The following is a 16,791-nucleotide window of genomic DNA, read 5'->3' as shown; positions in this document are numbered from 1 at the left end:
AGGCTTGATGCCTAGACCCTGGGATCATGAGCCGAAGACAGAGCTTAACCAACTGGGCCACCCAGGCACCCCAATTTTATTTTATTTTTTAATTGAAATATAGTTGACATGTAATATTATATTAATTTCAGGTGTACAACATGGTGATTTGACAATTATATGCTTTACAATATGCTAACCATGTTTTAAGTGATGAGAACATTTAGCTCATGTCAAGCTAAAACATGCCTCCATCTTCCGCTGTGGTGATAATGCATTCAGTAGTTGGCTGGAGTTTAAGGGGTTAGGGGGTGAGGGACAGTGTGGAGGGATAATGTTGCCAGGCCCTTCAAGATAGGATTCTGATGGAACAAACTTGATCACACTGGATGTTAGCATGCCACGTTCCTAGAACCATGACACAACCTAAACCACCTCCCGATCTGGGAAGCAGAAAAAATTAAGTGACTGGGCTTAAATCTGAAATCTGAGAAAACCTAGAACTGAGATTTTGGGTTTTGCCAGGCAGGAGAACAAGGGCTAGGCAGAGAGGTTAAGTGGAACTGGAGATAAATAAAGGTGGCTGAGGTTTGCAGACTACTGTGGTTGTGAGAATTTATACTCACCATATTGTGAGAGTTTTTAGGAATAATCACAATGTGAGCCTGAAACTTGCTGGACTCAGCTGTGTGCAAGACCCCGTGCTAAGTGCTTTACGTAAGGGATTTCGTCAAATCCTCACTCTGATCCTGGCAGGCAAGTAGCATGACTCACACTTTATAGGGCTGGGAAACTCTAAGGGGTTCACAGAAATGAAGGGACAGGCCCCAGCTCACAAAGCTGGAGAATGAGGGGCTGGTTTCAAATCCAAGATCTCCTGCTGTGGAGGTCCTGTGCTCCTAACTCTTAGCTACACTGTTCCCTAAATCCACCACTTTTAACACATCTTGCCTTCTGCTGTGGTCACTTTCAGCATGCCTTACTTTTCCAATTAGATTATAATATTCTTTTTTTTTTTTTAATTTTATGATAGTCACAGAGAGAGAGAGAGGCAGAGACACAGGCAGAGTGAGAAGCAGGCTCCATGCACCGGGAGCCCGATATGGGATTCGATCCCGGGTCTCCAGGATCGCGCCCCGGGCCAAAGGCAGGCGCCAAACCGCTGCGCCACCCAGGGATCCCAGATTATAATATTCTTGAGGGCAGAAGCATATTTAATTTATCGTTCAAAACTTTTTACTGAGGTATACCTTACTACCACAAATATCAGCGTATATAATCACCCAAATCAAAATACTTAGAACATGCTAGCACCAAAGAATTTTCCCCTGAGCTTCATCTCAGTCAAAATCATGACAAAGCACAGAGTTATTTGGGTTTAATTAATGTGCTTAGATATTGAATAAATGTTTAAAGAAACACATGAAGGGCTCTTAATCTTGGGAGCACATAAAAATCTTCATAAACATAGGGGCACCTGGGTGGCTCAGTCAGTTAAGCATCTGACTTTTTTTTTTTATAAATTAATTTTTATTGGTGTTCAATTTACCAACATACAGAATAACACCCAGTGCTCATCCCGTCAAGTGTACCCCTCAGTGCCCGTCACCCATTCACCCCTACCCCCCGCCCTCCTCCCCCTCCACCACCCCTAGTTCATTTCCCAGAGTTAGAAGTCTTTATGTTCTGTCTCCCTTTCTGATATTTCTCACACATTTCTTCTCCCTTCCCTTATATTCCCTTTCACTATTATTCATATTCCCCAAATGAATGAGAACATACACTGTCCTTCGGTTACTGTGGCCAAGTTCAAAAAGGGTGTTGCCTGAGTTCTCCTCTGGGATTTTGATGGAATCTTGTCTCACATTTAGATCTTTCATCTATTTTGAGTTTATCTTTGTGTATGGTGCAAGAGAGTGGTCCAGTTTCATTCTTCTGCATGTGGATGTCCAATTTTCCCAGCACCATTTATTGAAGAGACTGTCTTTCTTCCAGTGGATCGTCTTTCCTCCTTTATCGAATATTAGTTGAGCAAAAAGTTCAGGGTCCACTTCTGGGTTCTCTGTTCTGTTCCATTGATCTATGTGTCTGTTTTTGTGCCAGTACCACACTGTCTTGATGAACACAGCTTTGTAGTACAACCTGAAATCTGGCATTGTGATGCCCCCAGATATGGTTTTCTTTTTTTAAAATTCCCCTGGCTGTTTGGGGTCTTTTCTGATTCCACACAAATCTTAAAATAATTTGTTCTAAGTCTCTGAAGAAAGTCCATGGTATTTTGATAGGGATTGCATTATACGTGTAAATTGCCCTGGGTAACATTGACATTTTCACAATATTAATTCTGCCAATCCATGAGCATGGAATATTTTTCCATCTCTTTGTGTCTTCCTCAATTTCTTTCAGAAGTGTTCTATAGTTTTTAGGGTATATTTTGAGAACCATTTGAATGGTAAATGGTTCTCCAACCTTTTATTTTCAGGTTGTAGGTGTCCTTCTGTCTAAAATGAGTCTCTTGTAGACAGCAAATAGATGGGTCCTGCTTTTTTATCCAGTCTGAAACCCTGCGCCTTTTGATGGGGTCATTAAGCCCATTCACGTTCAGAGTTACTATTGACAGATATGAGTTTAGTGTCATCATGATATCTATTTAGTCCTTGTTTTTGTGGATTGTTCCACTGAACTTCTTCTTAAAGGGGAGTTTTAAGAGTCCCCCTTAAAATTTCTTGCAGAGCTGGTTTGGAGGTCACGTATTCTTTCAGTTCCTGCCTGTCTTGGAAGCTCTTTATCTCTCCTTCCATTTTGAATGAGAGCCTTGCTGGATAAAGTATTCTTGGTTGCATGTTCTTCTCATTTAGGACCCTGAATATATCCTGCCAGCCCTTTCTGGCCTGCCACGTCTCTGTGGAGAGGTCTGCTGTTAGCCTAATATTCCTCCCCATGAAAGTCAGGGACTTCTTGTCTCTTGCTGCTTTAAGGATCTTCTCTTTATCTTTGGAATTTGCAAGCTTCACTATTAGATGTCGAGGTGTTGAACGGTTTTTATTGATTTTAGGGGGGGATCTCTCTATTTCCTGGATCTGAATGCCTGTTTCCCTTCCCAGATTGGGAAAGTTTTCAGCTAGGATTTGTTCAAATACATATTCTGGCCCTCTGTCCCTTTCGGCGCCCTCGGGAACCCCAATTAAACGTAGGTTTTTCTTCCTTAGACTGTCATTTATTTGCCTTAATCTGTCTTCATGGTCCCTTAATTGATTGTCTCTTTTTTCCTCAGTTTCCCTCTTTGCCATTAACTTGTCTTCTATGTCACTCACTCGTTCTTCCACCTCGTTAACCCTCGTCGTTAGGACTTCTAGTTTGGATTGCATCTCATTCAATTGATTTTTAATTTCTGTCTGATTGGATCTAAATTCTGCAGTCATGAAGTCTCGTGAGTCCTTAATGCTTTTTTCTAGAGCCACCAGTAGCTGTAGAATAGTGCTTCTGAATTGGCTTTCTGACATTGAAGTGTAATCCAGATTTTGTAACTCTGTGGGAGAGAGGGCTGTTTCTGATTCTTTCTTTTGAGGTGAGGTTTTCCTTCTAGTCATTTTGCTCAGTGCAGAGTGGCCAAAAACAAGTTGTATTGGAACACGGGGGAGTATCACTGGTCCGTCCAGCTGGTCTTCTGGGGCTTCCGCCATCTTGCCCCTCCCCAGTGCAAGCATCTGACTCTTGATTTCAGCTCAGTCATGCATGATCTCAGGGTCTTGAGATGAAGCCTCATATCAAGTTGTGTCCTGAGCATGGAGCCTGTTTGAGGTTCTTTCTTTCCCTCTCCCTCTGCTGCCCCTTCCCACCCCACCCCCTGCTTACATGCATGCTCTCTCTAAACAAAAAAAAACAAAAAAAAAAAGAAAAAAATCTTCATTAATATAAAGCTATATTTAAATCAGTGAACAATATATGTTCACTTGTATAGGATATTTGATATAGGCATTACCTATAATATATGCATTTCATATAAATGTATATGTGTATGTAGATATGTGTCTATATGTGTACATGAAAACCTGAAGAGTAGTTTCCCTCTCTAACAGCACTCATCACATGATATTTGGGGAGTCTGTTCAATTGCCTCCCCTACCAACAGGGAAACCCTCAGAAGTGCAGTCATTGTCTTATTCACCTGGTGCATATTTAATACTCAGTGAATGTTTGTGGAATGAATAAACCATTTGCTGTTTCCATATACTTAGTGCCCATCCTTATATCTTCTCTTATGAAGTGTTACCTTTGCCCTTTTAATAATTTTTTTAATTTTTATTTATTTATGATAGTCACACAGAGAGAGAGAGAGAGGCAGAGACATAGGCAGAGGGAGAAGCAGGCTCCATGCACCGGGAGCCCGACGTGGGATTCGATCCCAGGTCTCCAGGATCGCGCCCTGGGCCCAAGGCAGGAGCTAAACCGCTGCGCCACCCAGGGATCCCCCTTTGCCCTTTTAAAATTGGATTCGTTCTCTTTGTTTTAAATAATGTTTTGGGGGATCCCTGGGTGGCTCAGTGGTTTAGCGCCTGCCTTTGGATCAGGGCGTGATCCTGGGGTCCTGGGATCGAGTTCCACATCAGGCTCCCGGCATGGAGACTGCTTCTCCCTCTGCCTGTGTCTCTGCTTCTCTCTCTCTCTCTCTATGTCTCTCAGGAATAAATAAAAATCTTTAAAAAATAAATAAACAATGTTTTGGTTTTTATTTTTACATAAAAATCTTTTTTAAAGATTTTATTTTTAACTAATCTCTACACCCAACATGGGTCTCAAACTCATGACCTTGAGCTCAAGTCATGTGCTCTACCCACTGAGTCAGCCAAGTGCCCCAGGTTCATTGTCTCCTGTCACTGAATTGTAGGATTTCTGTGCATACGAGTCAGGTATATGTTTTGCAGAGATGTTCTCCCAGTCTGTAGCTTGCTTGTGCATTCTCTTAGGTATGTTTTTTGACAAGCAGAAATTTTTAATTTTAAGGAGGTCCAACTTACCAAAATCATCTCTTGTGATTTTGCATTCTGTGATCTAATAAACTTTTGCCAATCTCAAGTCTTCAAGATATTCTTCTATATTTACCTCCAAACGTTTTATGCTTTTATCTTTCACTTACTAAAGGTAATGCTAAAGGTACATGGACAATTTTTAAAAATTTAGTTGTAATTTAAAAAATATATGGTTACTTTCATCTTATGGTAAGTGATACTTATTTTCCACTTATGGAAGCATTGGACAAGTTTCTTTCTTAAATAAATGTATTAAAGCTAAAAAGGTGAGAATGGAAATCTTAATACACGGATGGAGGTTGGCTAAAATCATGAAGATGATACTCGAATGAATGAAATATGGAAAATGTTGAATTACTGTGTAAGGCAAGAAGCTTCAGGTTTTGGTGAATCTAAGTAGTAATCAGCACTTTTATTAATAGCTGAAAATAACTCCTCTACCAACCTTGGTATAAGGGCCATGTTTCCCTTTATATTTAATTTTTTAAAGTTCAGATCTAATCCAAGCTAATATAGTCTTCATGGATTAACAACTCCCAGCTATCCAGAAACCTGGACAAAAGCAAAAGCAGAGATCATTTGAAAATAGTGATACCATGTCTTTGAATCAACACTTATGCCCCAATGTTCATTTGGGAACATTTATTTATTCTCAATAAAATTATGAGGATATTCCCAGTACAGTACATCTTTCTCCCTTTCTGTCAGTGATTTTTCCCTGATTGTCAGTATAGGTTATTGAGTGAACCTTTTGCAGATAATTCAGGTCTGCGCACCTCCTATCATTCTCAAACAGAACTTATTTTTATTTTATTTTATTTTTTATTTATTTATGATAGTCACAGAGAGAGAGAGAGAGAGAGAGAGCAGAGACACAGGCAGAGGGAGAAGCAGGCTCCATGCACCAGGAGCCCGACGTGGGTTTCGATCCCGGGTCTCCAGGATCGCGCCCTGGGCCAAAGGCAGGCGCCAAACTGCTGCGCCGCCCAGGGATCCCCAGAACTTATTTTTAAAACACTGGAAAGGCGTACTCAATTGAATCTTTTTTTTTTAAGATTTTATTTATTTATTTGACAGAGAGCACAAGTAGGGGAGTGACAGGCAGGAGAGGGAGAAGCAGGCTCCCCACCGAGCAGGGAGCCTGATGTGGGGCTCCGTCCAGGGTCTTGAGATCATGACCTGAGCTGAAGGCAAATGCTTAACCAACTGAGCCACCCAGGAGCCCCTCATTTGAATTTATTTAGACCAGTGCTCTCCAAACTTTTTTGATCTTGTACCCTATTAGCAAAAAATTTGAGTACATGCTCCCAGTATATGTTCATTCATTTATTTGTGAATTAGACATGGACCATTCTACTCATATTACATACTTTATAAAACCCCATATATAACTAAGATGGAATTTTATTAATTTTTATTTTTTATTTTTAAAGATTTTATTTATTTATTCATAGAGACTCAGAGAGAGAGAGAGGCAGAGGCACAGGCAGAGGGAGAAGCAGGCTCCATGCAGGGAGCCCGACGTGGGACTTGATTCAGGGTCCCTAGGATCAAACCCCGGGCTGCAGGTGGCGCTAAACCGCTGCGCCTCCAGGGCTGCCCTAAGATGGAATTTTAAAAGAATGAAATAAATATAAGGATATTTCGAATTATTTATTTTAATTTATTCTTAAGGCTAAAAATTTATTTCTTGTTCTCTATGTCTGATGGGGAATTCATCTGGTAGGAGAAGACTCAGCTTTGATATTTTCTTATCTTTGCATTCTTAGAGGTTTGTCTTCAGTTAATAGCTTTGCTGCAATCTGAAAAGCATTGATTCATTACATGGAAGTTGACTTTATTAAAGTTGAAAGACAAAACCTGTAAATCCCTATAAGTAGGAACACTGTAAAATGCTCTAGAAGCAGATGTCTTAGTTGGATACCCCCAGAAATAGAGCCTGGTACAAAGTCTCTCTTGCAGCTAGTTCATTTGGGAATGGAGTTCCAGGGCACAGTGATGCAGGATGGGGGAGAAAAAAAGGAGGGAAAACCAGTAGGAGAATCGCTTAGGACATTGCCCCTCTCGCTATTCTGGATAAGGGAGGTCGGTACTTTATCTCAGCGGGACCTTGTGAGGCCTTATGGAGTGCACTTCAGAGCTGTGTGCCTACAGGACAAAAGAGAAGCAGACGTCAAGCCATTGGCTCCTGTCCTGCACTGGTCAAGAGTGGCTTTGTGTGCATAAACATCCATGATCTTCTGGACTGTGGAGAGGCTCCCAAGGAACAAGAGAGAGAGCACAGGCCATCTCAGTGCTGGCATGACACTGGTTCCACGCAGCAACAGAGCTCACTCTTTACACATTACGGGGCCCAGGGGGGTTTGAAGTGGTGCATAGGAGGCATCCATCATAGCAGAGGAACCCCCAAAAGAGTGCCTTTTCAACCTCTAAGCACTGTGGAACTCTCTCAGAGTGGCTCTCATACCATGTTTCCACATAGTCACTTGGATACCGAGTGAGGAGAAGCTTGACTGATTGATTCCCTCTCCCTCCCTCCTTCTCTTTCTTCCTTTTTTCCTTTCTCCACCCCCCCCATATAGAAATAGGAAGTTATCATGATTTATTGTCTCACCTCAGTGAACATTCTTCTGTACCATACCCCATGTGATGACTTTACACTTTGAAGACTAGACATTCAAGACAACCAAGAAAAAAATAACAGAGGAGTGAATTATTACTGTTGGGGAAAAAAATTCAAGCAGTGTAATCTTAGGCCAAAAACATTTAGATTTTCAAGTGCTTTTTAATAAAAAACAAAGTCCAAGATTTGGAATGATTTATGTCCTCGTGAGGGTGATGGAGTATTGGCAGTATAGAATTCAAACATTTATCACATACACAAGATAATAACTACTATCCAAAAATACTTATAAATGGTGAAACAATCCATCTCTTGTAAGTTTGGGCATCAAGCCAGACCATCAGAGAGCAGTTTTCTTGGATTGTCTTGGTCCCTGAAAGAGCCCATTTATTAAATTATGCTTTGGCATAATGCTCATGGCTTGCATTGAAGGAAACCATAGAAAAGCTGAGAGTAATTCACGACTATATTTTCTTTAGAATTGTTAGAGATCTCCATTACAGCAGCTAGTACCCCCTTCAAGAGGACTCCTAAAGAAAGTTCTTGCAGACACCAATGTCAGTAATTCTGACTCTCTCCTCAAAGTCACTGCATGTATATATGTGTATATGTATATGTAGTGTGTGTGTCAGTCAAAATACAATTTAATATTATATTCACTGGACAAAGTCAGTCTTGAAAGTAACCATATTTTCCTTTTCGCTTTGGCTACTTGGAAGTTTAGCACTTAATTTACTACCTACCTTTAATGACTGTATAGCACCGGAGAACAAGTACTAACACTTCATTAGCTTTATCTTGTTATTGGACTCTCATTTTTTCCCTACTTTATTTTTAAGCACAAAATAAAATCTTGTGCAATTGTATACATTTTTTTAAGAAGCAGCCTTAAGTTGGGGGCACCTGGGCGGCTCAGTTGGTTAAGCATCTGGCTCTTTGTTTTGGCTCAGGTCATGATCTCAGGGTCCTGGGATCGAGCCCCCTGTCAGCCTCTCTCCTTCTAAAATAAAAAATAAAAAAATAAAAAAATAAAAATAAAATCTTTTCTTTTTTTAAAGGAAGCAGTCTCAAGTCTGTTTTAGAGTTAGGCTGAGTGTAACTTTAAAAATAAAAATACTGGGATCCCTGGGTGGCGCAGCGGTTTGGCGCCTGCCTTTGGCCCAGGGCGCGATCCTGGAGACCCGGATCGAATCCCACATCAGGCTCCCGGTGCATGGAGCCTGCTTCTCCCTCTGCCTGTGTCTCTGCCTCTCTCTCTCTCTCTGTATGACTATCATAAATAAATAAAAATTTAAAAAAAAAATAAAATAAAAAAATAAAAAAAAAATAAAAATACTATTTCAGTATTCTGAAATTCACAGGAGTAACATAAATCATTCCAAGTGATAGACATTTTTAAATTTAAAATCACTGGAAAAATCTAAAGAATATTGACATTTATATCCCTTAGTATTTTCTCTTAAGTCTCTCAAACTATTCATTTTTTAAGTCTTAAAGCCAATAAACGCCATTCCTTGATTCCCTTCCCAATTCAAAACAATTAGGAAATAAGACACGAGAGATGGATAAATGGGGATTTAAAAAAAATTTAGTTATTTATTTGAGAGAGAGTGAGCAAGAGAGAGAACACAAGCAGGGTGAGCAGCAGAGGGTGAGGGAGAAGCAGGCTCCCCCCTGAGCAGGGAGTCCAGTGTGCCTCAATCCCAAGACCCCAGGATCATGACTCAAGCTGAAGATGGACACTTAACTGATTGAGCCAAACAGACACTCCATAAATAGAGATTAAAATGTCATTTTTATTACTGATAAGGGTGAAGGCAGATCATGACTTCAGAACTGTGCCCCAAAGGGCTTGCTAATACTTTGCTGGAATTAACAGATTTTGCCCACCCAGACTTTGATATGAATGGATTCCAGTATCTGCTGGACAGCCTACCACCCAGTAAAGAACAGGCCCAAATTCAACCTCTCTTCAGGCTGGCAGATCCCCAGGAGAATAGACCCCAGCAGGACCTGAGTCACTCTGCTCAGTCCCCCTCCCATTTCCACCAATTAGGGAAGTCACTCCTCCTTCCCTGGGGCTGAGGATGGGACAGAGAGGCAGGAGTGTCACTCTAGTGCAGTGCTTCTTAATGGTTGCTACTGGTATATTGGGCAGGACAGTTGTTGGTTGAACTGTCCTATACAATGTAAGATCTTTAATATCCTTGGATTATGGATTACTTATTTAATAGCCACAGTAATGCCCATGTGCCCACTTGCACCTCCTGACCCCTCAGAGTTGACAGCCTTGCTTGAGAGGAAGTTCCGTTATGGAAACAGGAGGGCTATATGTATGTGTTTGGGGAGGGGAAAGGAGGCAAGAGGGACAGTACCCAGGTGGAAATTCCTTGCTAGCATTAATGTCTTTGTTATTATTAACTTTCTGTTAGCTGTAAATTATTTAAGTAACTTTTTACAATGATAGGGATGCAAACTGGCCTCATGCTGATCCCTAGCTGGCATCCTGGACAAGGAATGTTGGGAATAGTAATGTAAGGCAGCAGCCAGCTTTCAGGTTAGCTCCTAACCCCTTTAAGCCCTCCAAGAGGTAGTTCTCATATGTGATCCGTAAGTATTATTTTTAATTCTACAATGGTGATATTTATTTATTAACAAAGACCTAAAATAATGTAATCCAAACTCGGTTTATTTTTGAAATTTAGACAGTAATCTCTTGACACTCCCCAGTGAATGAAGTGGAAAGTAATACATCAGCATTTTCTTCTAGTTCTTACCTCCACCAGGCTTTCCAATTTTCATTATTTTAATTTTTTTACTGGCAAGATTATAATGCTTTTATTATATATATTATAGGATATATATTATATATTATTATTATATTGTAGGATATATGATATATATATGATATATACAGACACATATATAATAGGATTCACGTTCCTATTTGGTTGGCTGGGCCATTTCTAAAATTTTAAACTGAAGAAAACTGTTAGAATATCACCATAAGTAATTACTACTTACCACAGAACTAATTAGTCTAATTGGACCCATAGAGAAGGAAATGTAATCCTGTGCCCTTAAACTTCAGCTACTTGGCAGATGGCTTGAGCATCAATGTTCAGGGCTATTTCCCTTCATTGCTTTTTAGGTTTCTCTTCTTCTGGGACATATTTAACCACCACTGCTTCTTTTTTATCTTTACCCTGGCTTCTTGCCTGAGTTTATTTCTCATTGTGCTTGCATGTCTCATTTGTATTTATTTTGTTGTTGTGTATTTTGGTTTATTTTATTGCATAGTAATCCTCAATGTGTCCTATAAGCATGTGAGCACTCTAATGTCTTCAGCAGGTCACATTGGCATAGATAAACTATAGGTGATTCACATTCCTATTTTGCTGGCTGAATTTCATCCCTTCACTTCCCATCAGAGACTATACACTAGAATGTGTGTTAGGACACCCTCATTATAGCAATAATCTAAAATTCACAATTGCTGACTTAAGGATATTAAAACATACCGTTTAAAACTTTGGTAGCTATTGGTAGTGGGAAAGAATTACTTGTAACAGAACCCACATGCCATCCTGTGCCATTGACTGAGAACTCCAGCCCTCAGACCTTTGCTCGCGGTCCTTTATTCTCCATCGCAACTGACAACACCAAAGATTCCTGAGAATCATCTTTGAGTGTCAAACTCTGTTCTCCCATCTCTCTCCCCTTTTTGCATCCGATCATTAGAACTAATGAATTTTATCTCCTGACTTGTTTTTTTTTCTTTTAACAGTACTTAATGGAAGTATAGGTTGTTTTTTTTTTTTTAAGATGTTATTTATTTATTCATGAGAGACACAGGCAGAGGGAGAAGCAGGCTCCATGCAGGGAGCCCCATGTGGGACTCGATCCTGGATCCTGGGATCATGCCCTGAGCCGAAGGCAGATGCCCAACCACTGAGCCACCCAGGTGCCCCTACGAATATAGTTTACATACAGGAATATGCACAAATCTTAAGTGTACAGCTTGTTAACTTTTTACAGATGTATGCAACATCAAAATCAAGTTGTATAACATTCTTGGGGTGTCTGGGTGACTAGTTGGTTAAATGTCTGACTCTCCATCTCAGTTCAGGTCTTAATTTCAGGGTTGTGAGTTCAAGCCCTGCACTGGGCCCCAAACTGGGTGTAGAGTCAAATTAAATATATATATATAAAATATATATAATATACGTGCACAACATTCTTATCACTCTAGAAAGCTTCCTTGTGCTCCTTCCTAGTCAATTATGCTTCCTCCCCTTCCTGGTACCTCTGTTCTGACTTCATTCACCACAGTTTATTTTTTGCCTGTTCTAGAGTTTCATTTAAGTGGAGCCAGACCTGTATACTCTATTGTTTGGCTTCTTTTGTTCAATATAATTTTTTAAAGATTTTTCCATGTTGTTGTATCAGTAGTTCATTCTTCTCTACAAATGAGTTTCATGAATACACCAAAATTTGTTTTTCTGTTCTTCTGCTGAGTTTTTTATTTTTTACCTTTTCCTAGATTTTGACTATTAAGAATAAATTTACTATAAACATTTGTGTAGAAATCTTTTGGTTACCTACACTTTTATTCCTTTTGTGTGTACCTAGGAGTGCTATTTGTTAGGTTATAGAATAAGTGTATGTTGGACTTTAGAAAAAGATGCCATGCAGCCCCGGTGGCTCAGCGGTTTAGCGCCGCCTTAGGCCTGGGGTGTGATCTGGAGTTCCAGGATCGAGTCCCACATCGGACTCCCTGCATGGAGCCTGTTTCTCTCTCTGCCTTTCTCTCTGTCATGAGTAAATAAAATCTTTAAAAAAAAAAGATGCCATGTAGTTTTTCTGTTATGGTTGTACTATTCTGTACACTTATTAGCAATGTATCAGAGTTCCAACTAATCCACATCTTCACTAACACTTGAGAGCTTTAGTCTTTTTCATTGTAGCCATTCTGGATGCATACAGTAGTATCTTATCATAGTTGAATACTTCTTTTAGAATTTTACTTTTAAATTGGGAGAATAAGCACTTAGCATATATGGATACATCTTCATGTTGTCTGATTCATGCTGGCCGTGTATGGAAACCTAGGGTCGAAAACTTTTTCATTCATGATTAGAAAACATCACTGACTTCTAGAATTCACATTTGCTGGATAGAAGTTTAGTACCAGTGTGGTTCTTTGCTTTGTAGGTAACCTATTTAATCTTTCAGGTACAAAGAGCATGGATGTTCTTGAATAATTTTTCTTTTTATTTCATCCTGAGAATTCTGAACATTCAAAGGAATCTTTCTATTCATGAACCTGTTTTTATTCATCCAATTTAGCACTCAGAGATCTTTTGGACTTCCAAAGGTTCACACTTTTCTTCCTCTTGAGGACATTTTCTTCTATTTGGGGAGACGATTTCCTCCTCTCTGTTGTCTCTGCTGTTTCTGATACTCCTACTACACAGAAGTTGGGGCCCAGTGGACTTAAATTACATGTTACCTTTTTTTTTTTTACACAGCCTCCTCCATTATCAACATCACTCACCAGAATGTAATTCTTTTTTTGAGAGAGAAAGAAAGAGAGAGCACGAGCACGGGGAGGGGCAAAGGAAGAGGGAGAAAGAGAATCCTAAGCAGGCTCCACACCCAGCTTGAGGCCAACACAGGACTCGATCTCACAACCCTGAGATCATAAGATGAGCTAAAATCCGGAGTTGGACGGTCAATCAAGGAGCCACCCAGCTGCCCCATGGATATATAAGTTTTTAACTTCTTCGGGCAAATACCAACTTTAATTATTAAAAAGTATTTTTCGAGATGACTGGGTAGCTTAGCGGTTGAGCATCTGCCTTCAGCTAAGCACATGATCCCAGGATCCAGCAATCAAGTCCCACATTGGGCTCCTTACAGGGAGCCTGCTTCTTCCTCTGCCTGTGTCTCTGCCTCTCTCTGTGTGTTTCTCATAAACAAATAAAATCTTTAAAAAATAAAAATAAGATAAAATAATAAAAAATAACAAATAATAAAAAAGTATTTTTCACCTCTTTGCTTTTGCTCTACATCATAGGGGATTTATTGAAGACTATCTTTTAGGTTAATATCTCAGCCCTCGGGATCCCTGGGTGGCGCAGCGGTTTGGCGCCTGCCTTTGGCCCAGGGCGCGATCCTGGAGACCCGGGATCGAATCCCACGTCGGGCTTCCGGTGCATGGAGCCTGCTTCTCCCTCTGCCTGTGTCTCTGCCTCTCTCTCTCTCTCTGTGACTATCATAAAAAATTAAAAAAAAAAATCTCAGCCCTCATCTCTCTGTTCTAGTATTCAGTCAGACCATTCAATATTTAATTTTGGCTATTTTGGTCAGATTCTTTTATTCTTCTTATTTCTTTTTCATATTAGCTTAAATTATTTTCTCAATATAAAATAGTCTCATATAATTATGCTAATTAGTTCTTATTAAAAAATCAAAGTTACCTGGACTTTTTTTTCTTTTTTCTCAGGTCAGTTGTATATCTATCCTGATCCTTCTCCTCACTGTTTCTGGTTTTTCTTAATTACCTGGTCCAGTTGGCCTAAATACAATCTGTGGCAGTTTGTATTATTCAAAGATGGCCACTCAATTATATCCCATCATGAGCACTCTTCTCATAACATGATGCTGATACTGTTCCATCAAGAGGTGGGATCTATTTTCCCACCACTTGAGTTGGGGAGGGTCTGCCTACAGTGGAAGTGATACTACATGACTTCTGAAGCTAAGTCATAAAGGCAATACATTTTCTGTCTGGCTCTCTCTCAGGACATGCCCTTTTGGATCCTCGAGCTGCCATGTGATAAGCCCAGCTGTCCTAAAGCCACCACACTGGGGGGACCATGCAGAGAAACTACATGGAGATGGAGATGCCCAGTAAGACCTTGGGGGGTCCAACCCTGACCTTCAAATTGCTCCGGTGCTGAGAGGAGCAGACACAAGCTGTCCCTGCTGAATTCTACCTAAACTGCAGATTTTTACGCCAAACAAATAGACATTGTTTTAAGTCTTTGGTAGTTTCTAACAAGCAATAGATACCTGGACCACTGTTCTTAATCCCAGTCATAGCCTCCAAACTACCTTTTCTTGTAGACTCCCACCCTCAAGCTTTTCTCTTTCTCCTTGGGAAAGATTGCTCTTTATCTAGATGCTTTCCCTCTGCTCTTTTCTCCATTCACCAAATTCCATTTCCTTTCTACCTTTTAGAATTTTCCCCAAACTTTAGCTTTGCTGCTGGTTCCCTTATTTTGTTTTCTCCCATAGTTACAGTTTCAGTGGTATAAAAAGGGAATCTTTTCTGTCTTTTCAGTAGGCCTTGCAAGACCAGATCCTGTGCTTGACCAGAAGTCTTGAAAAAGTAACATATACACACGTACACACACATACATGTATATATTTTCTTTTTTTTCTTTTATTTATTTATATTTATTCATGAGAGACACACACAGAGTGAGGAAGAGACCCAGGCGGAGGGAGAAGCAGGCTCCCTGCAAGGAGCCTGATGTGGGACTCAATCCCAGGACCCCAGGATCACAACCTAGGCCAAAGGCAGATGCTCAACAACTGAGCCACCCGGGCACCCACATGTGTATATTTTCAAAATGGAACAAAAAAATCTGAGTGGAAGAAGGGGAATGAAATAATTTAATGAAGAGAATCTTTGGGGCAGCCCGGGTGGCTCAGCGGTTTAGCGCCACCTTCAGCCCGGGGCCTGATGCTGGAGACCCGGGATCCAGTCCCACGTCAGGCTCCCTGCATGGGGTCTGCTTTTCCCTCTGCCTGTGTCTCTGCCTCTCTTTCTCTCTCTCTTTCTCTGTCTCTTTCTGTATCTCTCATGAATAAATAAATAAAATCTTAAAAAAATGAAGAGAATCTTTTTGGTCAATCACAAGTAATGAATTTTGAAGTTCTGAACTGAGAATTGAGGGAAGTGAACAATCAACACGATGGAAAGCAAGGTTCCAAGTATGAAAAAAAACTTTATTTTGTTAAGAACATTTAACATGAGATCTATTCTCTTAGTAAATTTTAAGTCAACAATGTATTATTATTGGGATGCCTGGGTGGCTCAGTGGTTGAGCATCTGCCTTCGGCCCAGGGTGTGATTCTGGAGTCCTGGGATTGAATCCCACATCACAGGCTCCCTACATGGAGCCTGTTTCTCTCTCTGCCTGTGTCTCTGCTTCTCTCTCTCTGTGTCTCTCATGAATAAATAAATAAAATATTTTTTAAAAAGCCAATGTATTATTGTTGACTATTGGTAAAATTTTGTACTATAGATCTTGAGAATTTATTCAACTTACTTAACTGAAACTTGGTGACTGTTAATAAGTAATTCCCCATTTCCCTGTCCCCCATCCCCTGGTAACCACTATTCCAGACTCTGATTTTCTGAATTTGATTGCTTTAGATGCCTCACGTAAGTAGGATCATGTAGTACTTGTCTGTCTGTGACTGGTTATTTCACTTAGTATAATGTCCTCCAGTTTATCCATATAGCAGATATCCATGTCACATATAGCAGAGTTTCCTTCTCTTTAATGGTTGAATAGGAGGCACCTGGCTGGGTCAGTCAGAAGAGCATGCAACTCATGATCCCAGGGTCGTGAGTTCTAGCCCCATGTTGGGTGTAGAGATTACCTAAATAAATAAATAAACTTTAAAAAAATAAAAGCTGAATAGCATTCCATTGCATGCATATACCCACATGCTCCCAGTCAATGGGAGAACACACGGAGAAGTCAAAAGGCCTTCATAAATGTTCAAAAGACTGCCTTGTTGGGCAGCCCGGGCATCTCAGTGGTTTAGCGCTGCCTTCAGCCCAGGGCCTGATCCTGGAGACCTGGGATCGAGTCCCACGTCAGGCTCCCTGCATGGAGCCTGCTTCTCCCTCTGCCTGTGTCTCTGCCTCTCTCTCTCTCTCTCTCTCTCTGTGTCTCTCATGAATAAATAAATAATCTTAAAAAACAAAAAGACTGTCTTGCTCTTAGCCCTTCTGAGGAAAATAGTCCCATGAGAGGCTTTCTTCCAAGAGCTGTCATGTTATTTGAAAAATGAACTCCCACCTCAGGCCATGTCTCATTGGATCAGAAATGGTGCCAAAGCTGAACATATGTAACT

The sequence above is a fragment of the Nyctereutes procyonoides genome, unplaced genomic scaffold, assembly GCF_905146905.1.
Source record: "Nyctereutes procyonoides isolate TBG_1078 unplaced genomic scaffold, NYPRO_anot_genome, whole genome shotgun sequence".
In the NCBI taxonomy this organism is placed as follows: domain Eukaryota; kingdom Metazoa; phylum Chordata; class Mammalia; order Carnivora; family Canidae; genus Nyctereutes; species Nyctereutes procyonoides.
Note: the sequence above shows the minus strand (reverse complement) of the source record.